At 49.2% G+C, this 27,957-nt stretch overlaps 1 long non-coding RNA gene across 1 annotated transcript; it reads right to left on the minus strand.

Annotated features, from left to right (window-relative positions):
- Nucleotides 1–70: 70 nt before the first annotated feature.
- On the minus strand, nt 71–27,937 carry LOC128095166 (uncharacterized). The gene is made up of 4 exons (XR_008213174.1): nt 27,782–27,937; nt 8,419–8,582; nt 488–734; nt 71–334 (listed from the first exon to the last, which is right to left on the minus strand). It is a non-coding gene; the product is annotated as an uncharacterized LOC128095166 (long non-coding RNA).
- Between the last annotated feature and the right edge of the window lie 20 nt (nt 27,938–27,957).

The following is a 27,957-nucleotide window of genomic DNA, read 5'->3' on the forward strand; positions in this document are numbered from 1 at the left end:
AACTCACGTGGAGCTGATGGAAAGATTCTCTATCATGCAAGACAGAGGCTATAACAACAATATTAGAAATATTTTCTAGCAAAGAAATGTTTTTTAAATGCCTGCTTTGTACTTTCATTTAAAAACCAAGAAAACATGGACGCAAGAGCACAAAGGATAAATAAGATGTCTTCATAAAGTAAGTTTTTTTTTTAAAGCAGAGAAGCTGTCTACAAGTCATGTAAACATGAAGAGCATGACAGGAAAGATTAGAGAGACCCGAGGAATCTGGAGGAAGGCACATCTGTATGGACGTGGGCTTGAGAAGTCTATTCCCATTCTCCAATGCTGGCAGCTGAGAAGTGACACCAGAGAAAAGACATCAGAGAAAGGACGGACACATCTTGAAATTTAAAATACTTATAGTGGGTCTTGAAACAAATAAAGCATAGAATGGCTTAAATAATTGGTTACTGAAAATAATTCACTATAAAAAAGCAGTTCTTACAAACAAATGGAGTCACGTCCAACACTTGCACCTCTCAAAGGAAAACTCGTCGTGAGTGGTGGTGCACACCTGTAATCCAGGCATTCAGAAGGCTGATCCAGGAGGACTGGGTTTGTGGTGATCCTCCTTCTAGTGTCTCTTTTCTTTTTTAAAGGACTTTGTGTTGTTTTTTGTTTGTTTGTTTTTTGAGACAGGGTTTCTCTGTGTAACAGCCCTGACTGTCCTGAAACTTGCTCTGGAGACCAGGCTGGAGAAAAAGAAAATAAAAAATGATGTTACAAGGGGAAAATGTTCACATACATAAACTCTGCAAACTTGCTCTGGAGATCAGGTGCTGGGATGAGCCACCATCACCCGACTGTCTCTTTTCTCTTAACAATTAGTCATAATTATTCCTTCATAATTGCCTCTACCATGTCTGGTGATTATTGATTGTGTTTTACATTGTGTATGGAGGAAATAGTGAGGACCAGGTGGCATTATCTTTCACTTGGGAGGGTCTCTTGCTCTCATGAGAAGGTGGGGTCAGGGCCTATCACATGACAGCAGTCAAGACAGAGCCTTGTGGAGGCAGATGACCATGTCTGCAGCTTGTCTGTCTGCTCAATGCATGGCCTTCTGAGAGGGAGTAAGGGCTGTGCAAGGTCCGTCTCCACCACAGTACTCTCCAACTCCCTCTCTTATTTTGTTATTCGTAATGCTCTTGGCAGAGGGAGAGATTTGTGGCACCCAAGGAGCTTCCTCCCTGACAGACAGGGCATTGGAGATGTCACTCTGCCCTGGGATCTCTTACCAGCCCCCAACCTCCCTGGTAGTAAGGCCTGCAAAAGGCGCTTGGCAAGCAAGCTTGGTGGCCTGGGTTCTAGTTCCCACATAAAGGGGAAGAGAAAACCATCTCCAAAGAGTTATTCTCTGACCCCAACAAGCCTGCTAGGGCACATGTGTGCACACACTCACACATGTACACAGATTTACACACAACAATAAAATAATTAAATATGTGGGGTGTGGTGGCGCACACCTTTAATCCCAGCACTTGGGAGACAGAAGCAGGATGATGTCTGTGAGTTCAAGACCAGGAAAGCCAGGGCTGTGCTGCAGCCTTGGGCTCCCAGGCTAGCTATTCAGCTGGAGCAAGCACTGGAAGTTCTAGTGGTTTCTCTTTCTAGAAGAGGATCCTTGTCAGGCCAAACCAGTGCTCAGCCAGTACTGGAGGGTGGGTTATGGGTAAGTGGGTGGCTGGGTGGTAGTGGAGATGATGGTGTGGTAACATCAGTAACATCTGGGACAGGCAATTTGTCTGCAAGGGGTCTGCCTGTCCACAACCTTTATTGCTTGCATAGCTCCCAGGTACCTTGGGTATCATTTTGCACCTTATCTCTTTCTGGAAGCAGCGGCCTATCATGTCCACTGTGCCTTGTTTTGAGTGGAACTTCTGTGTGCTTCTTTGCCTGGTTTGGTCAAGTGTTGATCCTCTGGCTCCTTCCCTGAGAGCAAACTTGTTTCTCCTTGCCTCTATCTGTCCTGCTTGGTGCTACTGGGTCTGTCTTTCATGTTGTTTGCTTAGTTCAGCAAGATAAAGAATTCTGACTTAATTGATTTTTTTCACTTCAGAATTATAAAGATTTTACAACTCCTAAGTTTTAAATCCATTTAAATTATAGTTTAGCAGGGTGCTGGGTGAAATCCCAGTCCTACCCTGTGGTGGCCAACGAGCCCTTGTGTGGGCTGCATGCAGAGTTGGTTTGGTAACAGAGGGAACTGGGAAAGGAGGGGGGCAGGCAGCCTTCTGACCTCCTGTGTCCCCTCCAGGCCACTTTGGATGTGCTGGCTGTTCAGTATGGACTTCAGCCCACATAGGAGTCCCCTGAACAGTTCACACTGTTCTATACTCCCAGAGCTCTCCTGGCTTCCTGAGCCTAGGCCCCAGGGCTACTCCTCATTCTCCTCCAGCCTGGGGATCAGCTCTGTCCTCCTGCCTTCTATAGGCTCAGCCTTTATTATCTGCAATGCAAAGTGCCTTCCACCAGAACTCTGCTGCACAAGTTATGTGCAGGGGCTATCTCTGGGATGATTTAGATAACTATGGGATAGCTCATTATTTAGAGAAAACGAAGTTATGTCTTTTCCAAGTATTCGTATAAATCAATACCAGCTGGATTAAAGAAAAAGAAAAGAAAAAATGATGTTACAAGGGGAAAATGTTCACATACATAAACTCTGCAAGCACTCTACCACTGAGCTACATCCCCAAACCTTGCTTTTTGAGGCACAGTCTCATTATGTAGCCCATGTTGGCCTTGAACTCACAATCTTCCCGATTCAGACTCCCAAGTGCTGGGATTATCCCACTACACTCAGCCTGATACAAACTTCTAAGCATAAGCCTAAAGAAGAATCATCAGAGAAAAGTATGGATAAATTTAAGTGGTTGTGATTTTCACACAGAGAGACGTTCAAAAATTCTTTCAATAGATTAACAGCCAAGAGACAAAGAGGAGGGAATATTTGCAACAGATGCAAAACTCTGACACCAATAAGAAGACAAATGTCCCAGAGGAATGGAGAAAGAGCAGGAAGAAGCAACAGAAATAAATGAAATGTCACTCTCTGGTCACAGAGCCACTAAGGTGAAACCAGATATAGCTGGTCACAGTTGCTCCCCTCCCTAGTCTCAAGCCCTCCTGAGCGATTCACTGGCCCTGCCGGATGCCCGCTTTACTGAGGCCTCTTGGACCCTCCTGTTTAGACTGTGCCTAGACTTTCCCAAAGGCTTATTCACATAGTTTTCTAACCAACAACCAATTTCCCTCAGTGACAAACTCGCTCCAGAGCGCAGGGACCTGAAGAAAGTCAGATCACAGATAGATGATGTTTGCAGTCAGGCTGCCTGGCGAGACTTACACCCTACATACCCTTTGCTCATCGTGACTGAGCCTTTCAGCCTTGCAAGGATCCCCTGTCCACTACTGTGGCCTCACTCACAGCTCTCTGCCCTAGCAGTTAGTTAATAGCTCTTTCTGCCTTGGGGCTTTAGTGCTAGCTCGGCTTTCTGCTTCAGCAGTCACCTCAAGTTGCCCGCTTACCAACTCTCTGCGCAATCTCACTTCATTCCAATGTTCTCCTCGATGGCCAGGCGGGAAACAGCTTGCCTGGACACCGGCCTGACTTTCTCTGAAAGCCTGAACTATCACAGAGGGAGGCTGTGCTGGTGGCTGGTCTTGCCTGTTACAGTTTTGCCAGCTTCCTTCCTGGGGCAGGAGTATCAGGGTGGTTTGGGGGGACTCTGCCTTTTCTATCACCACCATAGCATGAGGCAAGCATGAGCTAGCCAGAAGGAGGCCTGAATAGCAAATATACTCAAGGTTACAAGGTCAAAGGCAGGCCAGAAGGTCATAGCTATTATATTGCTATAGCTCTTGACAGCTCTTAATTTTTTGGAGTGTTTTTATGTTTTCTTCTATTTTACACATTTTTTTATAATATCAATAAGTCCGTTTATCATTAAGTAAGTCAGGAAACATTATTTTATGGGAAAACTTTGAAGTGTGTGCTCATCTGAGCAAATGTCTAGCAAACAAAGAGGTCAGAGATCAGCCTGATGTGGGCAGGCTGAGGGAACCCTCTAGACCCCTGGGCCTGCTAGTCCAGGTTTGATGTAAGAGCTGACCTGGCCTCGCATGGCTAATAGGGCCTAGATTGACAACTTCTGGCCAAAGGGCCATAAACAACAATGTCAGTGGCCCAGGACTATAATCAGATGTTTCCTGTCCCAACTGCCTATTCCCAAATAAACACACAGAGCTTATACAAATTGTAAAGGCTCAGCCAATAGCTCAGGCTTGTTACTAACTAGCTCTTACTTTATAAGTTAACTCATATTCCTTATTTATGCTCTGCCACGTGGTGGTACCTTTTTAGCATGGCACAGTTCATCTCCTGCTCCTTCTGCATCTGGCTGGCAACTCCTGACTCTGTCCCTCTCCTTCCCATCATCCTTAGTTTGGTTGTCCCACCTGTACTTCCTGCCTGGCTACTGGTCAATCAGCGTTTTATTAAACCAATTTGAGTGACAAATCTTTACAGTGTACAAGAGGATTATTCCACAGCACAGGACATGTGCCAAATCTGCAGAACTTTCTGAGATACTTGTAGTTCGGAGATAGCCCCACCTGCCTAACCACACTACCAACCCTATCTGTGAGGCAGGAAGAATCTCAGAGGATGAGCGGCTGGTATGAGGTCAGCAGGCTCAGAGAGGCCTCCTCTACCCAATGCTGCCAAAGCCATTGCCTCTTCCAGCCAAGGAAGTACCTGCAGCCCTAGGTGCCCTCCAGAGCTCCCTTCCCCTCATCTATCTCCTTCCCCCTCTTCCTTTCCTCGTTTTGTTTTAGGCACACAAAGGGATAGGTTGCACAAAGGATCATAGCCACACTTGTATGTGGGATAAAATGTGAACACTAGTCCCTTCAAGACAGACTTAAAAGACCCATTTCTCCCTGGGTGTTCTGGAGCAAGAGTTAAACATCATTATGGCAGTATTGAATAATGTTAAATCACTGTTACTGTTAATGTATGGTCTTTGTGGTAAGCACCTCTGCTGATGTTTATCTTTTCCTTAAATAAGCTTTAGAAGTCAAGGGATGGGGGTCTAACTAGTTCTTGGTGTCCTTGCTGACTTGAGCAAAGAGCTATCAGCCAAGCGGCCAGCTAGACTGCCCACATGCTGGCACCAGATGCTTTGACCCCCCCACAGATGCAAGGAGGAATCTGCTCAGTAACTGCAGCTGCTTGCTGCCAAAGCATAATGCCAATGCCTGAAGGCGCAGCTCCAGCTGTTTCCAGCACTTTGCACTGGACTTTTTGGCCACCACAAGCCTCAACAAACTCTAGATGATTCTTTAGCCTCTTCCACCCAGACCAAAGAGGGAGCACCAAGTTGGTTAATTTTGTGTCAACTTGACACAAGCTAGATTCTTTTGGGAAGAGGAACTCCCAATTGATAAAATACCTCTATAAAGTTTGCCTGTAGGCTAGTCTTTGGTGTGTTTTCTTCATTAATCACTGACATGTGTATGCCACCCCTAGGAAGATAGTCCTGGATGGTATTTAAAAAAAAAAAAAAGCAGGCTGATCAAGCCAGTAAGCATCATTCCTCCATAGCCTCTACATCAGTTCCTGCCTTGAATTCCTGCCCTGACTTCCTTTGATGATGGACTATGATCTGGAAGTGTAAGAAAAATAAACCCTTCTTTCCTGTGACAGTTTAAATAAAAATGACCCCCATAGGCTCATAGGGAGTGGCACTATTTGAAAGGATTAGAACCTGTGGCCTTGTTGGAGTACATGTGGCTTTATTAGAGGAAGTATATCACTGGGAGTGTGCTTTCAGATTTCAGAAGCTCAAACCAGGCTCAATGGCTCACTCTCTCTTCCTGCGGCCTGCTGATCTGGTTGTAGCACCATGTCTGCCTGTGTGCTGCCATGCTTCCTGCCCTGACAATAAGGGACTAAACCTTTGAATGTAAGCAAGCCCAATTAAATGCTTTCCTTTATAACAGTTGCCATGGTCATGGTGTCACTTCACAGCAGTAGAACCCCTAAGGCAAAAATTGGTACCAGGAGTTGGATTTTGATGTGTCAGACCTGACCATGTGTTTTGGGGAGGATTGTGGTGACATCTGAACATCAGACTGTACAAACCATTGAGTTCTCAGAGACCAGTGGGCTGTTCTGTGGGAGCTTGGAAGATAAGCGTATTGAGAGCAATGTGGATAGTAGAGGTCTGGTGTGTGACATTCAGAGGGAAATAAAGACTTTACTGGGGCCATGTGAGTGACATTTCAAGTTGATAATCTGTGGGTCTGCTCAACTGGGACTGTGATTAACAAGAGACCAGAGTCACTAAGGTGAAATATTTGCTTTGATGGAATAATTGATGCTGGTTAGCTGGAGCTAAGAAGTTAGTGGTGATTAAGAATACAGTGGCAGTCAGGAGTGGTGGCACATGTCTTTAATCCCAACACTCAGGAGGCAGGGCAGCCAGATCTCTGTGAGTTTGAGACCAGCCTGGTCTACAAAGAGAGTTCCAGGAGAGCCAGGGCTGTTACACAGAGGAACCCTGTCTCAAAAAAGGAGGAGGAGGAGGAGGAGGAGGAGGAGGAGGAGGAGAACAAGAAAAAGAACAAGAAGACAATGATGATGATGACAGTAGTATCATTGAGAATCTTTTAGAGTATTTCCTCAGGATTGGCACAAAGAAACTGTGGTCCCGAGGGGCCTGAGACTGTACTGTATGCTAGCAGCTGAACTTGGTAATATGTAAGAGCTTCTCAGGTAGAATTTTTGAAGGTATAAAGGGATTGTGGAGAGAAGTTGAGGCTTGACATAATGAGAGGTCAGGAGAGGCCATTGGTAAAGGTGCAGCATCAGTTACAATAGAGGCCCCAGGATTGAAAGGGTCATAGATAGAAGATGAAGCTTTGAATCATGTTGGGTACAGAGGACATTTGCAGAACCAGGATTCCTAAAGAGAACCCAGGAGATTCTACTGGTGAAGGTGCAGCCCAGTTGCAATGGAGACTCCAGCATTTCAGAGAAGCCAATACCATGGGATAACCACCAAAGACAGTAGCAGCTGTGAAGTAGAACCAGCTTGAACCTGTGAAACAAATTATGTATGCTGAAGATGTCAGAGTCAAAGAGGTAGAACTGACCAGTTTATCTGGAACTCAGATTTATTTTTGCCTTGTTTTATTTTTAAGACAGTGTCTCACTATGTAGCCTTGGCTGTTGATCAGTCTGGCCTCAAACCTGCCTCAGCCTCCAGGGTACTAGAATTTAAGGCATGCACCACAACACCCAGCAAGTATTTGAATTTTTAAAGACCAGGATTTTCAGAAGTCATAATGTTTTATATTGTGGTATTAATATTAACATGACATCTTGGGGACAAATGAAAAAGGAAAGGTTATGGTTTAATAGTGATGTGTTTGCATGTCAAGATGACTAGAAGTCAATTGTGTTGGTTAGTTTTATGTCAACTGGACAGAATCTAGATTCATTTGGAAAGAGGGACTCTTAATTGAGAAAATACTGCCATAAAATTTGCCTGTAGGCAAGTCTCTAGTGCATTTTCTTGATTAATCATTGATGTGTATGGGTCCAGCTTACTGCGGCAGTGCTACCCTTGGGCAAGTGGTCCTAGATGGTGTAAGAAAGCAACTGAGCAAGCCATGAAGTACAAGCCAGTAAGTATAGTTCCTTCATGGCCTCTGCTTTAGTCCCTGCCTCCAGGTTCCTGCCTTGAGTTCCTGCCCCAACTTCATTTAATGATTGACTGTGATGTAGATGTGCAAGCAAAATAAACCCTTCCCTCCCTGAGTTGCTTTTGGTCATTGTGTTTCATCACAGCAATAGAAACCCTAAGACAAGTACTTGCACTGATGACCCAGCAGAGGCTTGTGACTAATGTAAGCACAGTTCTTCATTGCCATAATGGACTGACAGCTATGATTGATTTAAGAGCAATTTCTCATTCTGCATGAGAAATTGTGCCCTTCATTTGCATAAGAGACTGATGAGATTGATGTAGGCATGGTTTCTTATTTGAATGAGGGACTATGGCATGATTGGTGTAAATGCAGCTCTTTATTTGCATGGGGGACTACGGTAATTGGTATAAGTGCAGTTTCTTATTTGCATGAGGGACTGTGCCATGACTGGTATAATCATTATCCTTTGCTTGCGTTTGCTGTAATTGGAGTAGACACCCTTGACACACCCCTTTTCTGGTTATATAAGCAAGCTGTTTGGCTCACTTTGTGAGCCAGCTTAAGGACACCCTCTTGTGCTGCACCCTGATGTTGTAATAATAAGTCCTCCCGCCCCTCCCCCCAAAACAAAACTGCTCTCCACTTGTCTTTTCTTACCTACTTTTGATTTCCGCTGGTACCATGAAGAAAGGAAGGTGTCAGCAGAGGTGAAGGCAGCAGTCGCCACTGCTCCAGGGGTGCCAATGGTGGCAGTGGCAACAAACGGGCATCTGAAGAATTCCAGAGAGCAGCCGTGGCAGAAGTGATGGAGGCAACAAAGGCTGTGAAAAGATGAGAAACTGTGGGCCCTGGTCACAGCGGGCTCCAGGATCTCTGTGACAGGACTTTATCTGGGTCACCAATAGACCAAAGAAGAGTGTGTCCAAGTCCCACTTGGTGAACTAATAATTGTATTAGGGTAACTTACAGGAGCACGGGCAACTCACAAGCAGCTGTATCACTGAGAAATGCTGTGGCTATTAGCAGGCAACTAGTCAGTGTAGGTAGAGTTTTCCTGCCTGGCCCACAGTCAGGACAAATCTCTATCACCTGCCAGTCCCACAGCCATCAGACCCAACCAAGTAAACAGAGACTTATATTGGTTACAAACTGTATGGCCTTGGCAGGCTTCTTGCTAACTGTTCTTACAGCTTAAATTAATCCATTTCCATTAATCTATACCTTGCCACATGACTCGTGGCTTACCGGCACCTTCACATGCTGTTTCTCATCATGGCGGCTGGCAGTGTCTCTCTGACTCAGCCTTCCACTTCCCAGCTTTATTCTCCTCCTTGTCCCGCCTACACTTCCTGCCTAGCCAATGGCCAATCAGTGTTTTATTTAATGACTAATCAGCAACACATTTGCCATACAGAACATCCCACAGCAAGTCAGCTGCACCCCTAGAAATGCCCCTAATCAATTATTTTCCTTTTATTTCACGGCAGTCAGGATGGAGGAGCCTCCGCAGTGGAGATGATGTGATTCTTAGGAGCTTTGTGAGTATGGTGAGGCTTGTAAGTCTCTTCACCCTCTACCCCTTCCACGAGGAGAGCTAACCCTCTCCTGAGGGTTTCCTGTGGATTATCACAGTTGCTCATCTCCAAGACAGAGATAAAGGAAACAGCTTCACTACAGTCTCCACACTCTAGGCCCTAAGAGCTGTAACAGTTCCTTAATACCCCAGGCCTGAGAGGAGCAACACTGGCTTCTGTCAAGGGCTGAGGAGTCCAACTCTTTCTGCCTGAAAGCCATAACACTTACCACTGAAGGACACAGGATCCCAGCTCCTGACGTGTGTATGAAGGCTGTAACACTTACCACTGAAGGACACAGGATCCCAGCACCTGACATTTGTATGAAGGCCGTAACACTTACCACTGAAGAGCATGGGATCCCAGCTCCTGACGTGTGTATGAAGGCTGTAACACTTACCACTAAAGGACACAGGATCCCAGCACCTGACATTTATATGAAGGCTGTAACACTTACCACTGAAGAGCACAGGATCCCAGCTCCTGACATTTGTATGAAGGCTGTAACACTTACCACTGAAGAGCATGGGATCCCAGCTCCTGACGTGTGTATGAAGGCTGTAGCACAGGATCCCAGCTCCTGACATTTGTATGAAGGCTGTAACACTTACCACTGAAGAGCACGGGATCCCAGCTCCTGACATTTGTATGAAGGTTGTAACACAGGATCCCAGCACCTGACGTGTGTATGAAGGCTGTAACACAGGATCCCAGCACCTGACGTGTGTATGAAAGCTGTAATCCAGCTGCTGCTTCCTGTTGTCAGCTACTGCTGCCCACTACTGCTGGAAACCAAGGAATGTCACCACTGCCAAGTGATGGAGCCACTGGTAGTTAGAGGCCGAAGCAATAAGCCTCTGGCCTGAGTGCCTTGAGTCATGAGCCTGTGGCTTGCTGAAGCCTAGAGTGATAGGCCTGTAGCTCTCAGGGCTTAGAGCTTGAATGCTCTGGGTCTGCCAGTTCACCCGCAAACTCTTGGGCACACAAGAGGCCAGGCTTCTTAGAAAGAGATTCTCCTCACCTACCCACAATTCCTATCCAGGTAGAGCAAAAGGATGCCAGCCATCTGGTTAGTAACACCGTTGCTAAACTACCCAGCTGTCTGCATCATCCATACCAAGCCCTGCACCCCAGGGTTATCTTGTGTCTCAACCCCTCCTCTCGGCCTCTGCACCCCACTGAAACCTAGGTACCTCCTTCAGGAGTCACCCTCCTTGCTTTGGAAGTTCTCTCAGCATATTGTCTCTCTATGTTGTCAGATAGGTTCTTCTGAATGAATCCAGGAAATGGAAGAGGGCTTTGTTCCCAGGGTCCCCACACCCTATGCATTAATTCATGGCCAGCCCGGGAGGGTATGGCCAGACTTGAGGGTATGCAGGCTGCTTCAGGTCACCTTCCTGGGGAGAGGCCAGTGGGTCCTGTTCTTCCCTTGCTTCCAGCCAGGAAACTCTTGGGCCTGGAAGCCACAGGCAATCTGGACCGCTGCTGTCCAGCCTTGGCGGGCAAGTGTCCTCCTGGGCCACTGGGAGCACAGTAATGAGATGTTGTGTAATTGCATTGCTCTCCTCTGCGGGCAGCGCTCTCAGCCCTTCCATTTAATTGTGAGTGTATTTCCAGAAGTGTATCTGGGGCATGATGGCCTGCGGGGAGGGCTGGGCTGGGCTGTGGGAGGGGCTGGCCCCCAGGGTCTTTCTCCACTTTCAGCGGTTTATCTAAACCCTCAGGTAGCAGACGTGGGACGTGCAGAGATCAGCTTTGGGAGGACACTCAGTGTGAGATGAGCAGCCAGCCCAGCGCTGAGCCTCTGCCAGGGCTACCCCTTTCTTACCTCTAGCCTAAGCTAGAGGGACAGCAGGCCAGCAGCCATACTTTTCTGCCCAAGCCCGGTTCTGAGACAGATAGTTGAGGGCTGGGTCTATCAGGTTGTCCCCTGGGGTCCTTCAGACTGCAGCCTTGCTTTGTCTCCACTTGAAAGAAGCTCTAAGCTCAGTGGTTGACACATGCCTCTGACAGCCTGGGGGTGGCCTTGGGTGCCTTGAAGGTAGCTGGATAGAAAAGCAGTCTTTCTGCCTAGCATACCAATGTCCGACAGCAGCTGGATCTCACAGGGAAATTGCTCTCTGGCTTCAGTGTACACTGGAAGATCTGATCTGATGAGACCAAGAATTGCACAAAGCCCTGGTCATGCCTGTCTGGGTGTGCTCAGAGAACCAGGGAGCTTGTCCAGCTGCATGGGACACACAGTGGAGCCAGGGCAGGACTGGCCAGTGTCAGGATGGGATTCACGGCCTTTATTCCAAGGCCATGGCTCTATTGTGGAGTCAAGTGTGTTCTCTCCCTGTGCACACATTCTCTTCCGGTGGGGAAAAGAGCCTTCCGTCTAGTGAGTACTCCCCTGACAAAGACCACCAGCTGGCACAAGGTAGTGACTAGCCTAAGCCGTGCCTTTGGGATGGGACTCTCCCACCCTTGGTCTTGGGTCCTGCAGTCAGTCTTTCTAGGGATAGATACCTCTATTGTCTGTGGTCAGCCCCTGACCTGGAAGGAGTCAGACTAGAGAGATGTGACTAGATAGGGCTAATTCTAGTGCCAGGCCTGAGCCTCTGGGTGGCATTTCTAAGACAGCTATTGAAGGGGCCCAGGTTCCCACCCTGGTGATGGGCACAGTGGCCTCAGCCAGTTAGGAGTCAGTTGGAGGGTCCCTTAGAAGTTGCTTTGGCCAGGAGGTACTGTTTTAGTACAGATTCGGTATTTGTTATTGCAGAAAAGTCACCCAAGTTGACACTGTGGGAGAGATCAGAACTTTGACCTTTATTCTCGTATTTTATGTCTTAGCACTGTTTTTATTTTTATTTCTAATTGCATGTGGGAGGAGGGGGCCTCCAATCCTCCGGTGAGAGGCCTCAGAGGTCTTAGATCCTTGTGTGGAGTCAAGAGAGACTTTGAGGCCAGGCAAGGAATGGTGAGCAGAGAACTGGGTAGAGAACTGGTGATTGGGGTGCGGCATGAGCATCATGTCTACAACCTCAGTAGGGGGCCTGGCTGAGGCCCCGGCAGCCTGATGAGTGAGCAGGAGTGATGTTGGCTGAAGGAGAGGAAAGCTTGAATCTAGCTTCGGTCACTGTGATGCACCCGGACTCACCCACTGTGGTCCTCCTGAGAACCTGCTACCTGACCTACCCTTTCCTGGACTGGGTCTCCTGGGGTAGGGGATTGGTAGGCATGATCCCATGACCCTAAGTCTTAGGTCACCTCTCTAAAGATGCCTGCACAGTCAGGCCTAACCCCTGCCTGGGTGCAGCCTCACATGCTTCCTGCATGGTCCTTGTGCCTTGGCTTCTCCAGTGAGGATGAAATGAGGATAGTGCTCCTGACCTCATACAGGCTTTTTCAGGGTCACAGAAAAGGATTCCCAGAAGGGACTGACCCTCACACCTGCACACTGGGAGGCTTCAGCAGGGGCAGTCCTGGTTTATCTGCAACTCTGCCTGGTACACCTTTCTGAGGCCGTGGATGGCAGAGACACCCTGAGTTAGCCAGACCTCTCTGATGTCACTGACACAGCCCATTTGATCTCCTGCCTCCTCCTCCTCCTCCTCCTCCTCCTCCTCCTCCTCTTCCTCCTCCTCCTCTTCTTCCTCCTCCTCCGGATAGCAGCATCCTATAACTAGGGCCTATGATCTTCAGGGTCTCCTACAGAGAGTCCCACTAGGCCTTTCTCCTACTCTGAGCACACAAACAAGGATGCTGAGAGCTGGGGACAGGGAGGGATCTGCGGGGCTGCTTGTTCTTGGCTGGCAGTGCAGCTGATAGAGGCCGTGATGTTCCTGCTGCCACTGAGCAGAGCTTAGAGGCCATGCAGGGGCTGTGAGTCTAGGGGTGGACAGTGCTGGCATGAGTCCAGAGACTTCAAAGGCACAGGGCTTTCGTTGGCAATGAGCCTCCCAAGAGAGTGTCCTGGACATGAGGCCATTAATGAGCCTTGCAGATGGAGAGTGAAGGGGTGATGTAAGAATGGGAGGGGTGCTTACCGCATGGTGGTCTGGGGACAGTGCCTGGAACAAAGGGCAGGGCAGGATGCTGCCATTAGGCGGTTTCATTTGTTGTCTGCCGTGGCACCTGGGCACCTGCAGGGTCTTTCCAGTTCCGTCTGTCTGTCTGCTTGTTTGCTTGCTTGTTTGTTTTGAAACAGTCTCTTATTATAGACTAGACTGGTGCTAAACTCCCAGAGATCCACCTGCCTCTGCCTCCTGGGTGCTGGGATTTAAGGCGTGCGCCACCACACCCAGTCTTAAGATCCCTTCTGACAACTGCCAGCACCCTTGAGTTCTTCTGAACTTAGCCTCATTATGCACAAGGCTTTGGGGCTGATAGGAATGGAGACTGGGGTAGCCTTAGGAGCAGACAGAGAGGCTCTGGGGCTGAGAGTATGCTGTCTGATGCCTATAATCCTAGCACTTGATTGGCAGGGCCAGGAAGATCCTAAGTTCCAGGCCAGTCTGGGTTATGTAGCAAGTCCTAGGCCAGTCTGAATTACATAAAGAGACCTGACTCGAAAACACAGGAAGAGGACTGGGCATGGTAGTATATGCCTTTAATTCCAGCACTAGAGAGGCAAAGATAGGTAAATCTTTGTGAGTTTGAAGGTAGCATGGTCTATATAGGGAGTTTCAGGACAGCTAGGGCTACATGGTGAGATGCTGTTTCAAAAAGAGCATGCACACACACCCTATAGACAGAGGCAGGGAATGGGAGATGGAAGGGCCTGGAGGAAGGAAGGGAGGAAGGAAGGAAGGGAAGGAAGGAAGGAAGGAAGGAAGGAAGGAAGGAAGGAAGGAAGGAAGGAAGGAAGGAAGAAGGGGAAGCTCTGGTCTGTTCTGGGCCATGTCTGGCAAGGGGCTGGGGACTGAGGCTCCCAGGTTTCTACACACAGCTTTTGCAGGCCAGGCCTGTATAGAGGCCCTGGGACTGGTGCCAGGAAGGAGGCAACTTAGAGTCCTGGGCCAGTGGCCTCCTGTGCTGCATGGGTACGGATTCTCTGTGCTTAAGATCCCCATAGCCGGTCCCTGTCATATCTCACAGGAAAAGCAAGGAGGTCCTGAGAGGTCAGTGTGGCTCAGAGCCTCAGCCAGCAAGTGGCTGACTGTTGGTGTGACTTCAGGTCCTGCCTGGGGAGTGGGAGGGGCCTGCCTTGGCCTGCAGAGTATCTTGGAAGCTTCTGGGTTGTGGCAGGCCCAGGCTCCTTTAGACTCCTAGCCAGAGAAGAAAACCAGATGGGCTCGTTCAGGCCAGGCCTAGCCACTTCCTTTCCCACCACCAGGGCCAGCAGTGAGTGCTGTCCTAAGACAGTGACCTCAACAGTTGCACTGTCTCCAAGAGGCCTGTGCCCAGGGGCTGAAGTGGGGACACACATCCCAACTGTTCTGCTGTGGAGGTGAGGGTAACCTCCTGAGTCCCAGGCCCCTTGATATGGCAGTCGGTTTTCTGAGACATCGAGGCAGAAAGGGAGGAGCCAGGGTCAGCTTAACCATTCCTAGGAGCTAACTGACTACACTATGGGGCTCAGTTTCCCTTTCCATCCCCTCCAGCATTGACATTTACCTAATGGTCCGGGTTCATTCACAAATTAGAAGTTCTTCTAATTGGTTGCTCCAGGCTTGTCCCAGACCCACGTGTGTGTGTTTGCTGGTTCTGCTTGCCCATGAATGGCTGCCCACACCCTTCAATCAGGGTAGACAGTTTGGAGTTTCTTTGGACATTTGCTGGAAGACAAGGGCTATTCCTGGGCCAACCTCAAGATGGCTCTGTTCCGTACAGTGAGGCCAGCTCCCCTCCTTCTGGGAGTTTCCAGGCCTGGAAAAACATGCTGGCTTTCAGCTCAGCCAGAGAACATGAGGAGCTGGCTGAGGCTGCAACAGCCCTTCCAAATACGTGGGCAGGGCCAGGCAACACCAGCATGGCTCCCCGATGGCCTCTAGGAGGATGCAGGGGTATCAGGACTGTCACCTTTCCAAACATGGACAGGGCCAGACCTGTGAGGTCCACCTTAGCCATGTCAAGCCTGCTCCTAGGCCTCCGACACCTTAATAAAGGGGCTACCTCTTTGATTAGCTGTTGTCTCACAGAGCTCTGGGGGTAGGGGGGAACTGCCTTTCAGGGAACACCATGGACCTATTCCACTAACGGCCCACTTTGGTGTACTTGGAGGTAGGCTGTGGATCTAGGGTGTCCCCAGGGCTGTAAAGAGCTCCAGAACAGTGGTTTTCAACCTGTGGGTCATGACCCTTTTGGCAAACCTCTTTCTCTGAAAATATTTACATTATGATTCATAACAGTAGCAAAATTACAGTTATGAAGTAGCAACAAAATAATTTTATGGGTCAGGTGGTGGCGCACGCCTTTAATTCCAGCACTAGGGAGGCAGAGGCAGGTGGATTTCTGTGAGTTTGAGGCCAGCCTGGTCTACAGAGTGAGTTCCAGGACAGGTTCCAAAGCTACACAGAGAAACTCTGTCTTTAAAAAAATAATAATAATAATTTTATGGTTGGGGGTCACCATAACATGAGGAACTGTATTAAAGGGTCACAGCATTAGGAAGCATTGAGAACCACTGTTCTAGAACCACCAGCCTGCAAAGCCAGGCTCTCCAGAGTATGTCCACCCACTAATGGAAATGCCAGCAGCCCAGCGGCCTTAAAGATGAGCACCCTGTTTGGAGGACTGGGTGTGCCACTCCTGAACACCCACCCACACACACATACACACACTGTGATGCCCAGCTAACAGGACCGGAAACTTGTTGCTTAAGCAAGGGAAGAATGTTGGGGGAAGAGACAGCCAACAGATCCTCTCTATGGCTAAGGCTGGGAGAAACGAGCAAAAGGACAGGGACAAGGGGGACGAGACAGACTGGGGCGCAGGTCTACTGAACCGGTGACCAGGGAATCCCACCTGCTCTCTCATGGTGTCTGGTGCTGGCTAATTTGCTGAGGTGATAGGTACTGGGAGCTGCGTCTCAGGCAGCCCTAGCTTAAGGCCGGCAGTCATGGGAGGTCCAGGGTTGGTAGCCTCTGCAGTTCTTTCTGGCTTCTGCCAGGAGAGAGGAACAGTGACCAGTACTTGTCCCATTTCTCACCACTTGAGTGTGACCTGAACATCCTTGGTAACCCCACATCTGTCAGGTGAAAGCCTCAGAAAGCGCTAGGCAAAAGCACTGTCAGTATTTAAAACCCTCCCAGGACCAGACACCCTCTCAGGGCTGAGATACCTCTCAGAGCTTGGGTAGCCTCCCAGAGACATGGCACCCCCTTACAGTTAGGGTACTCCTATGGAGTAGGTGGGAAGACATGAGGGATTGTTCATTGAACAAGCCATCCTGAAATGCTCTAACCGCCTAGTTTTCTGATATACATCCAGCACTACGTGGGTCACTGTTGTGCCCGTGTCGAGAGACCCCCGAGCAAGACCACCACAGAGTCCATATCCAATGCAAAGCACAAAGGGCTTTATTGATAACAAGCAACCCGGGCTTGGTCCGTGTCCAAAACTTGACACAGCAGGTAGAGGAGGATGACCCTGAGCTCTCAGGGTGAGGGGTTTTTAAAGGGAAAAACCGCAAGCTGGGTGGTATAAGCCTTTGCATTATATGATTGGGTGAGGGTATGTAAAACCTTTGAATTTACTGGTTGCGGGTTACAGTTATCATTTTGGGGCAGGCCTGGACAAGTCCCTGGCTTTGTCCTTGAGCTGCCATGGAGGCTGGATGGCCTCGCATGTTCACTTTGACCCATGCACATAGCTCTAAATTGGTGAGGGGTCCCACACAGTAAACAACTGGCTGAACCTTGAGCAGTCAGAGTACGTGCAGAAAGGGAGCTACTGCGAGGACTATGTCTTTTGTTCAGGGCCCTCCCAGAAACTGCTTGCTGGAGGCCTGATCTCTGAGAGAAGACTGACAGCCTGTTATGGTGTCTGTTTAGTCCTTTCATTGCCTGACCAGAGACTGACCACAGTCCCCGTACCCTCAGCCTCAATTAGCCACTGTCAGATCGGGGGGGGGGGCTCCAACCCTGCTCTGGGTCAGAAGGCAGGAGCTGGACATGTGAGTCTCACCTTCTGCTCACAATCTACCCTGAAAAATGGCAGCTGCCTACTACCAGGGAATGAAGGTACCCCATCTCCAGCCAGACCTCTTGATGCTCCCAGTCTCTCTGTCTTTTCCCAGCCCTCTCTGCTGGAGAGAACAGTAGGAAGGGAGCATCTACACTCCTGTGGATACCGTGTGCTTACCATGCTTCCCCAGGGCTGGGTCTGACATACGGGGGGTGGGGGGGAGAATACTAGGTTTCCACACATAGTGGCCTTCTAGCAGGGTGCTTCCTGAGCCAGGTCCCCAAGAGGAGCCCTGGATAATGCCTTCACATGATGCTTCCTGCTCAGCTCACCCTGGCGACAGGTCAAGTAAAGGTCCAGACTTTGCCCATGAGTTCTAGTGTCCATCCAAGGGTGCTCAGTGCCTAGTCTCAAGAGGGCAGCAGGCTATTTCCCAGGCCCATAAGTCCTTGCCCATCAGTGTCCCCTCGAGTGCCACTGGCCACTCTGAATGCTCACCGTTGATAGGTGGAGAATTTATTTATGCTATTTAATGCTGTTGTAGCCTGGAGACCCAGCCCTCTCCCAGGCACAAAGAGGTATTCAGTGGGAGCTACCCCTCTGTGTTGACAACTCCTTCCCTGAGGAGATATAAACACCAACCTTCTTCCCATAAGGTCCCAATGACAAACCAAATTTCATCCTGGGGAACCAATGAGTTTATTGACCTTACTTCCAAAGCAGGGATGAGGGACTACGGGCCAAAGTATGGAGGACCCTAAAGAACTGCTTTAGAAAACCTGCCCCCAGGATACATGATGGCTTCCCCATAGCCATGTAGATAAAGTTCCTTTCCAGATAACCTTCTCCAGCCCATATATTGGTGAAATTATTAAGGCCACTCCATGTAGTTAAAAGGGAGGTTTATTTTGTGCAGTAACTTACAAGTGAAGGGATAGGTAACAGGGTCTGGGAAAGGTGTAGCACAGTCCTGTGGTGTTCTCTGGAGAACTCTGCTCGGTCTACCTCCAGCATCCAGGGTCTAGGAACCAAGACAGCTGGTGCAACCGGATCTCGAGTCTTCAGGGTCCTCTCTCGGCCCCGCCTTGTAGGCATGACAGTTACCGAAGCCTCAATGGGGGTTGGAACTTCCAGATCAAAGCTGGAATGGCTACCCACTACACCCATATGCTCTAACACCTCCTAAGACAACTTCTCTCTATCCAGGCCATGTTCAATTAGGCTGAGAGGAGAATCTGGAATCTCAGGTAAAGGTTCAGTCACCCTCCCCACTCCCTCCTTCCGTGAGGGAATACCAACAATCAGCAAGTGGGGCTGTGACAGCCTCTTGCAAGTATGGAAAGATGTGATGAAGATGATGGCTGTTTGGCTTGGAGGACAGCATTCTGCAACACCCTCTTGTCTACACAAGTGCCCGCGTTCCCTGCCTGCATACGTCTGCACACGTCTATTCCCCTGACTACAAAGATGCCCACTTTTCCGTATGCACAGGTACCTCGCCTCCCCACCTGCATAGGTGCCCCGCCACCCACCCCTTTCTCCCTTTCCTCATCTCCCCAGTCTTATTTCCCCCTTTGTTGCCCCTTCTCTGGCTGAAGCCTAACCCTGCTCCATTGACTCTGTTTTGTTCCGCAGCCTTCCCACTATCATTTCCTTATTTGGGGGGTGGGGATGAAACACAGCCCTCTGGGAAGTGTCAGGCCTCCTACCTGTGCTGGGACACTGGAACGTGACTCCTGAGGCCCATGGAGCTCAGTCATCCTCTGACTAATTTAGAAACAACCTAATGGACCTAATTCTCAGCTCTCCCCGGAGAAGCACCGCCATCTGTCCTGATTTTGGAGGCCGCCTCCCCATCCCTCTAGAAAGCTGTATAACCCGATTTCACCCGTCCCAGAGAAGGCAGAGGATGTATATACTCAAGGACCAGGCAGTGGAGTGCAGGGCAGTAGACTGCTCTGCTAGACAGCTGTACCTGGGCAGGGGTCAAGAAGCAGGGCTACACACAGACTTTCTGCAGCAAAAGAAGGAAGAAAATTCAGAGTTTTTGAGGTCCTCAGGTCCAAAGGTCCACTCTGCATTGCCACAAGAGTCCAGAGGCCAGTTTGATGTAAGATGTTCCATCCATCTATCTACCCATCCGTGTAGTCATCTCATACATCCACCCATCCACTCATCCATCCATCTACCCAACCATCCATTCATATCCATCCACTCATTCATACATTCTATACATACAAACACCCATGCATCCATTCACCCACCAGCCATTCTGTCTGTCCACCCACCTACCCATCCATCCATCCATCCACTTGTCCATCCATCCATCCATCTATCCATCCACCCATCCATGCATCCATCCATTCATCCATCCATCCACTCACACATCCACCCATCCACCCACCCACCCACTCATCCATCCATGCATCCATGCATTCATCCATCCAGTTGTCCATCCATCCATCCATCCATCCATCCATCCATCCATCCATCCATCCATCTGGTATATTTCAGCACTCTCACAGGCAGCAAGACAGTTGCTGGGGACCAAGGGCACCTGGAGAGTGAGAGTGGAAAGGGGAGAAGGCAGGGCTACCACCAGGGAGAAAGGAGAGGGACAAGAGAGCTAATCAGAAGATGGGGACCAGAAATAGAGAAGCATTAGCCAGTGGAACAGGGAGAAGCGGAACAATAAAGAGGAGAAGCTGAGAGCTGGCCTAGCCTGAGGTATAAACCTGGACCCTTGTGTCACTGGACCTGCAGTGAAACAACTGTACTACCTGTCTGTGGTTCAAGGGGAGACACATGGAACCCCTACATGTTTAGGGCCAGGTAGAACCTCTCAGGTACTGGGGGCCAGGGCTCGAGCAGCCATTATTTCTCTTAGCACTCTTAGGTGGACCTCCCAGGTTCAAGGTGGGAGACCCAACAGAGCTGCAGCCGTGGTCAGGTGCAGTTCATGGAGCCCTCACTGGCCCCAGGGAAGGTAGAGCCAGTTCAGATCCACTGTCCAGCCAGCCAGGGGGACAGGGCATCTACATCAAAAGTCAGTCTTGTTTCTCTCCGGAGGCCTCTGCAAGGGTATTGCACATGTAAACCATTATCCCAAATTTTGTACCTCTCACTCCTCCAAGAGAGTTCTGATGCCTCCTGGAAGGACCCTGAGGACATTCACTCTCACTTCTAAAGATGCGCTATGCAGGAGGAGAGGGCATGGGTTGGTGAGATGCCTCACGGGGAAAGGCACCTGCTGCAAAGCCCTGAGACCTGAGTTAGATCTCTGGGGCCTGCAGGATGGAAGGAGAAAACTAACTCCCACAAGTTGTGCTCTGGCTTCCAGGCATGTGTATGTGCAGGCATACACACACACACACACACACACACACACACACACACACACACACACTAAAAATATTTAGGGCCCAGGTGATTTTCTAGACCAGCCAGAACTACATAGTGAGACCTTGCTTTTAAAGAGGGAGGGACTGAGTGTAGTGGCACACACTTTGAATACTTGTAGCTAGAGTTTTTCTGGTCTTGCCTGGCCCACGGTCAGGACAAATCTCTCTCACTCGCCAGTCCCGCAGCTGCTTAGACCCAACCAAGTAAACACACAGAGATTTATATTGCTTACAAACTGTATGGCCGCAACAGGCTTCTTGTTATCTAGTTCTTCTATCTTAAATTAACCCACTTCTGTAAATCTATACCTTGCCACGTGGCTCATGGCTTACCAGCATCTTCACATGTTGCTTATCATGGCGGCGGCTGGCAGTGTCTCTCCTGACTCAGCCTTCCTGTTCCCAGAATTCTCCTCTCTCCTTGTCCTGCCTATACTGCTTGCCTGGCTACTGGACAATCAGTGTTTTATTTATTAACCAATCAGAGCAACACATTTAACATACAGAACATCCCACAGCAAATACTAGCACTTGGGAAGCAGAAGCAGGTAGATCTCTATGAGTTCAAGGCCAGGCCTGGTCTAAGTAGTGAGTTATACTGAGTTCTAGGACAGACAGATCTGTGTAAAGAGATTCTGTCTCAAAAACCAAAATGAATAAATAGATAGATAGTAGATAGATAGATAAGTAGGTAGATAGATAGACAGATATGTAAATATGTAGATCGATAGATAGTAAATAGGGAAGAACAGAGAAGCACTGAGCAGCTGCACATTGACAGCCTGTGGTCATCAGTCACTACTTATTTCAGAGATCACACAGCTCTGTTTGTGGTCACATGGGCAACAACACGGGGGCCACAGACAGTGGGACTTTTCGCAGCACCACACCTGAGTCAAAGCAACCTGGTGTAAAGAGCACACACAACCTGCCACTTCCAAGACTGCCTGAAAGAGTGTGGGTACCCAACCTTAGCTCATTCCCAGTTATGTGAATACAGAAGTATGTGCCCTTGGGTAAGAAACGTCTGGGGAGAAGTTTCTGGGATTACTCCAGGTCATGGCTACATTTGACTGTAAACTTCAGAGTACCAGTCACGAGTTTCTGCAGGCTTGCAACCAGAGGAGCTTTTTGAATTGCACTGTGTACTGCTGGTTCCTGGGTACTCTGGAACAGCTCACACAAGTGTGGGGTGCCCTCTGCTGGCAGAGCTGAGCATGACTGCAGCCCTAGCCATCAGGGCTTTTTCTGGACTCCTTCCTGCATCAGCAGGGCTGAGCTGGGCTAAGCTATGACTGAGGGTGGGCTGCTAAGCCTGTGAACTGCGGGCACTCTCTGTGACCTTCTGAAGGGTCTGTCTTTGTCTAGTGATGCCATTTAGACCTTTCATCTCTAGCTACTGTTGTAGGTAGCTCTGCTCCCATCTGCTGTCTCAGGGATACACTTTCTTTGGTCTCTTGTATTTAAAGGGGGGTTACCTGGAAGGGGCAGGCTTCTCGGGAGGCTCTTGGCCTTTCCCCTGAGAAGGATTTTGTCATCCACAGTGGGTCAACCATGTGATTCTGATTCCACCCCACGTATCATGAGCCTGTGCCCACATCGCATTGGCAGCCAGACACATGGACCTAGCAGGAGCTACATTCCCCATTTACTCACCAGTAATGGCTCTCTCTGAGCTGGTAATCAGTGGGTCCTCTGGGCTAGCTAAATCACAGACTGACCCATGCACTGGCTGTCATATGCTGAATGGATGCTCATGATGCTACACAGTGTCAAGGAGTCTTCACTTTCCTGGTGCTATGCCTGGAAAAGTCCTCATGTGAGTTCTCATCATTCTCTGAAACTTCAGACTTTGTATTTGCAGCTAATACATGGTGTCTGTATATCTCACCCTTGCAGACTTCTGTCACCCATGACAGGCCTCACTGGGCTCCTAGGTTTGGACGGTTCCCCAACCCCGGCAGGGGGAATGTGGCAGCATCTTCATCCAGTGTACATGCTCAGACCCTGTGACCAGCCAGCCATTCCTGGGGTTGTCCTCCGTAGAGGCCCAGAACAAGGGCTAGCAGCGCTAAAAGGCCATCACTGAGAAGCTTGTCTACAAGGACTGCGGACCCCTGGCTCCTCCCCATCCCTGTCAATCAGCAAGTGTTAGAGCTAGGCCATAGGCTGGAGGAGAGGCCAGAGCTGGGGCCTACTGGGGGATGTGTGCAGGAAGAGCAGGATCACAGGGGAGGCCTTCAGTGCAAGGTGGGCAGCCTTTGTCTGTCACCAGGTACCACAATGTAGCTTCCACTTGTGTGATGGTTAGTGTCGATTGTCAACTTAGTACAATCGAGAATCAACAAGGAAGAGAGTCTCCATCAGGAATGGTCTAGATTAATTTGATCTGTGGGCATGCCTGTGAGGGATTTTTTTTTATTTTGTTTTTTTTTGTTGTTGTTGTTTTTCGAGACAGGGTTTCTCTGTGTAGCTTTGCGCCTTTCCTGGAACTCACTTGGTAGTCCAGGCTGGCCTCGAACTCACAGAGATCTGCCTGGCTCTGCCTCCTGAGTGCTGGGATTAAAGGCGTGCGCCACCACCGCCCGGCTGGGATTTTTTTTTTTAATTGGGTTAATTGAGGTGGGAAGACTGTGGTGGTTTGAAGGAAAATGCCCCCCCCACACCCATAGGTCCATAGGGAGTGGTGCTATTGGGAGGTATGGCCTTGTTGGAGTAGGTGTGGCCTTGTTGGAGGAAGTATGTCACTATGGGGGCGGGCTTAGAAGTCTGCTATGCTCAAGCTACGCCCAGTGTGGTACAGTCTCCTGCTGCTGCCTGTGGATCTAGATGTAGAACTCTCAACTGTTTTTCCAGCACCATGTCTGCCTATATTGCCACCATGGCCCACCATGATGATAATGGACTAAACCTCTGAACTGTAAGCCAGCCCCAATTAAATGTTTTCATTTATAAGAGTTGCCAGGCCAGACGGTGGTGGTGCACACCTTTAATCCCAGCACTCGGGAGGCAGAGCCAGGCAGATCTCTGTGTGTTTGAGGCCAGCCCGGTCTACAGAGCGAGATCCAGGACAGGCACCAAAATTACACAGAGAAACGCTGTCTCGAAAAACAAAAACAAAAACAAAAAAAAGTTGTTGTGGTCATTGTGTCTCTTCACAGCAATAGAAACCCTAAGTAAGTATCGGGGACTATGGGGGTCCAGCCCCTCAGTAGTCCCCTCCCATGGTCCGGGAAGAATCTACAACCAGGATAATTAATCTTTGATGAAAATAAATGAATCTATGTACATGAAATTCCTTAGTCCATATACTTTATTATTCTGTATCAGTTACAAGCATATACTCTGCTCTCATATTTAGCTCCTTTCTTGCCCAACATCTCTCAACTTATTTGTTGTCCCCTTGAGGTTCTACCTTAATTCCTACATCTAGTTTTGTCCCTTCTAGGTTCTCAGCCATCTAGTTCTTTCCCATATCAGCTCCTCTCCCATCTCCTTCTCTCTCATCTTGTTCTTCCTCATCTTGTTCTTCCCCATCTGGCTCTTCCTCATCTTCCATCTCGTTCCTCTAGTCCTCTCTTTTAGCCCTTCAATCCAGTTCTTCCCCATCTCAGTTTGTTCCTCTCAACTTACCCATCTAGTTCTTCCATTCTCTTTTCTCTTCTCCATCCCCATGCCCTGGAAGTCCTGGTATATATACACTTACAAGGAGTAATCCCTTGGCAGTGCAAAGCCAGGCTTCCAGGGTCAAACGGAGGGGTGATAAGAATCACATAGGGAGGCAATAACCGTTAATTATCATTTGCCACCCCAAAGGGAAGTGACCAATGGGGAAATGAATTAACTAAAGGCTAAATTTAGGTAATATCTAAGAAGAGGGCTCTTATGTGCTCAACTATAGTCTTAAACGTGATTAGTAGAAAATGTTAAGAATCTATAAGTTGCTAGGTCAATGGGAGAAAATAAAACTGTCTTCTTTTTTCCTGTGGCTCCTATCTGTCCAAGCTATCTGCCATTTTTCTGCAGGGTGGGGGAAAGTGTGCTCAGTCACTAAGCAACCTGTGTACAGCTAGATGCCTCTGGTGATAGTTAAAGGGAGATCTGGAACTAGAGGTAAGGTTTGGGAAAGGAGGAAGTAAAGCTTAATTGGCACATCTGCCAGGCCTTCTCAAACAGGTAGTCTGGATGCTTAAGTCTGTTCTTAGAGAGTACAGAGGCATCTCTGATAAGGTACTTTCCTCCATCTGGGGATGGACCTGGCCGGATGCTGCAAGTGATGATAATTACAGGGAGGCTTGAACTGGGAGTTCTGGCTGAGCATAGCTGTCAGCGCAGAAGGTTATCTAAATATTCCTAGAAGTGGTTAGGTAAGGAGTTAGAGGTCTATAAAGTTAGTAAGGCTGTAAGAAGGAAGGGTCTGAGCTAAATTGTATAAAGTTATTACTTAATGTCTACCTGTCTACGGTGTCTCCTTGTGGAATTTATCTTAAACCAGGAGACTTGCATGTGGACTGTTATTACTGCTAGTCCTTGAAAGTGGCCAAAGGAGATATCTGATTCCAGAGAAAGCCTTTCCTGAGGCTGTTCTCCAAATACCTGGAATGTGTATGTCCAGAGAGTGATCAGTCCACACTGTTAGCCCTTCTTAGGGAAAAGTCAATTGGGAAAACTATGAAGGCACACATGATTTTCATAACAAAAGACAGCTGATATATAACAAGCCAAGTAACACCAAAAGCTCCTTGGAATTTGGCTTCCTCTGGAGGAAATCCTTGATCCCTCCAGGTAGTGCTTTGCCATAACCCGCTGAGTTCTTATGATATATTCCTGCGGCCCGCAGCAACTAAGACACAGACCTACCCTGAATGCGGGCAGCACCATTTCATGGGCTGGGTCCTGGAGGTGATAGGGAGCTGAGCACCAACATGCACGCCCTGATTACTGGCTTCTGACTGCAGATGTAAAGCAACCAGCTCACTCAAGCGTCTGCTGCTGTGAATTCCCAGAAACGAGGGGCTGGAACCTAGAGCCAAATAAACCCTTGCTCCCTTAAGTTGCTTCCATTGGGGAATTTTATATCACAACAGAATCAAAACTGATAGCCTCTCGGTGCAAAGGGCCCTCTCATGACCAGGTAGCATATCTGTAAGACCACCCCTCACCCTCCACTCCCTAGCGCAGGGCCACTGCCAGGCATGCCCCCTACAGCCAGATAACAAGAGCACTTCATGGTTCATGGACCAGTTAACCTTAGTGGACTCAAGTGTCTGGCAATGATAGGTGCCTCTTAGCCAAGGGGCTTCCACCTGCCCACCCCAGGTGTTATCTACCGTAACAATTTGCTACAGTAGGTAGGACCACCATGAGAAGACAGCGTTGCTCAGCTCTCAGCAAGGAAGCATGGCCCAAAAGGAAAATTTGTGCTGAGTATGGTGATACATGCCTTTAACCCCAGAACATGGGAAGCAGAGGCAGGTAGATCTCTGTGAATTTAAGGCTAGCCTGATCTACATAATGAGTTCCAGGACAACTAGGGCTACAAAGTGAGACCCTGTCTCAAAAAAGGGGGAGGGGAGGGTGAGATTTTGTGGAGCTCACAATTTATCTTGGACAAGCTGTGTGTTTCAGTTTCCCTTCAGTACAGGGAGATTCCCCACCTTCCTACTATGGGTTACTATGCATTGGGTGCAGGCAGAGGGTCCAACCTACCGATCTGAGCTAAAAACAAAAGAGGCAAGGTAGGGAGATAAGCAGTCCCCACACACGTCTACAAATGTATCCCTTGAGGGCCAGAGTCCTGTGAAAGTACTGACCAGTCCACCTATGGGCAAGGGAAGCTGAGTAGTTCAGCAGGCCAGGCCCAGAGTGCTGGAATAGGGCTATGGACAGGCATGATAACAGTAGCCCTAGCTCTAGCATGGGCTCTCGGGGCCACAGCACCCTGGATCAAAGATCAGGAAGCACTTAGGAGCCATTTAGAGGTGGGCTGGAGGACCTGAGTCCTGGACAGCTTCCTTAGTGCAGGGTCGTGGCCCAGAAAGCAGCCGCCGTGTCTTGTCTGAGCAGGCTGGGCTCTTCACATGGCTCAGCCATGTGCACCTGCCACCTCTTAGCCCTCTGTCACGCTGCCAAGCATCGCGGTTGCTATGGAAATGAAGATGTCACCTCGTTCCTCTCCCAGGACCTGCACAGCCTGTGCCAAGGACACAGTGTGAGCTTTACTAGGTCTCAGCTTCTTTGACGCCATCATTCCCCCAAGCTGACTGCACTGGCCCAGGACGCCCTGGCATCAGAGCCAAGCCCTGCAGCCTCAGAGAGAGCCCATCTGCCCTGGCTCCCTGAAGTGTGCTCCCTCATGACTCTGCCCTTACGACTATGTCACTCTGGTTCCGTGTCCTCAAGGATGCCCCCAGGACTGTCCTCCAGGACTCTACTTCCTGGGGGTGGGGTCACCCCATAGGACTGTATGTTCCAGGGCTATGCCTTTCCTAGCAAGTCTGCACAGCTAAGGAGAGACATGGGGGCCTCAGCAGCCATGTCCCTACCACTCCCCAGCCTCCACCCTGCTGCAAAATGGCGTCTCTCTGCACTTTCCTGGTGCTCACCCTGAGAGCCAGGGCTAGAGAACTGACCCACCGTCATCACCCAAGACCCAAGCATCTGACCTCTGGCATCATGTCCCTACCCCATGCCCATACTCCTGTGACACTATGTCTTCTCTTAATCTTTAATGTTGACAGTCTCTGCTTTAGAAAGACTCCTGCTCAGGCCCCAAAGTCCCAAAATTTGTAAATTTATCATGAAAGCAAATTCACATGCACCTCCTAGACCTCCTTTGCTTGACTCTGGCCTCACAGCACTGGTCCCTCTGTTTGTCCAGGACCCCTCTACCTGGTGTCTCTCCAGCTTCACCCATGGCTGCCAGAACCTTACCTCTGGGGTTGTCCGGGACACCTTGCTCCTGGTCTTAACCAAGTAAGTATGTGTGCAGCCTTGCCAGTGTCCATTTAGAAGAAGCAATCATGTCCTTTCTCTGGGACCTGCCAGCCCTGGGCTTGGATTCCCCTCAGGATCTTGCAATGCTGCAAAGTGTCGGCAGGTGGCATCAC

The sequence above is a fragment of the Peromyscus californicus genome, unplaced genomic scaffold (genome assembly GCF_007827085.1).
Source record: "Peromyscus californicus insignis strain IS unplaced genomic scaffold, ASM782708v3 Scaffold_4__1_contigs__length_199733344, whole genome shotgun sequence".
NCBI classification, from domain to species: domain Eukaryota; kingdom Metazoa; phylum Chordata; class Mammalia; order Rodentia; family Cricetidae; genus Peromyscus; species Peromyscus californicus.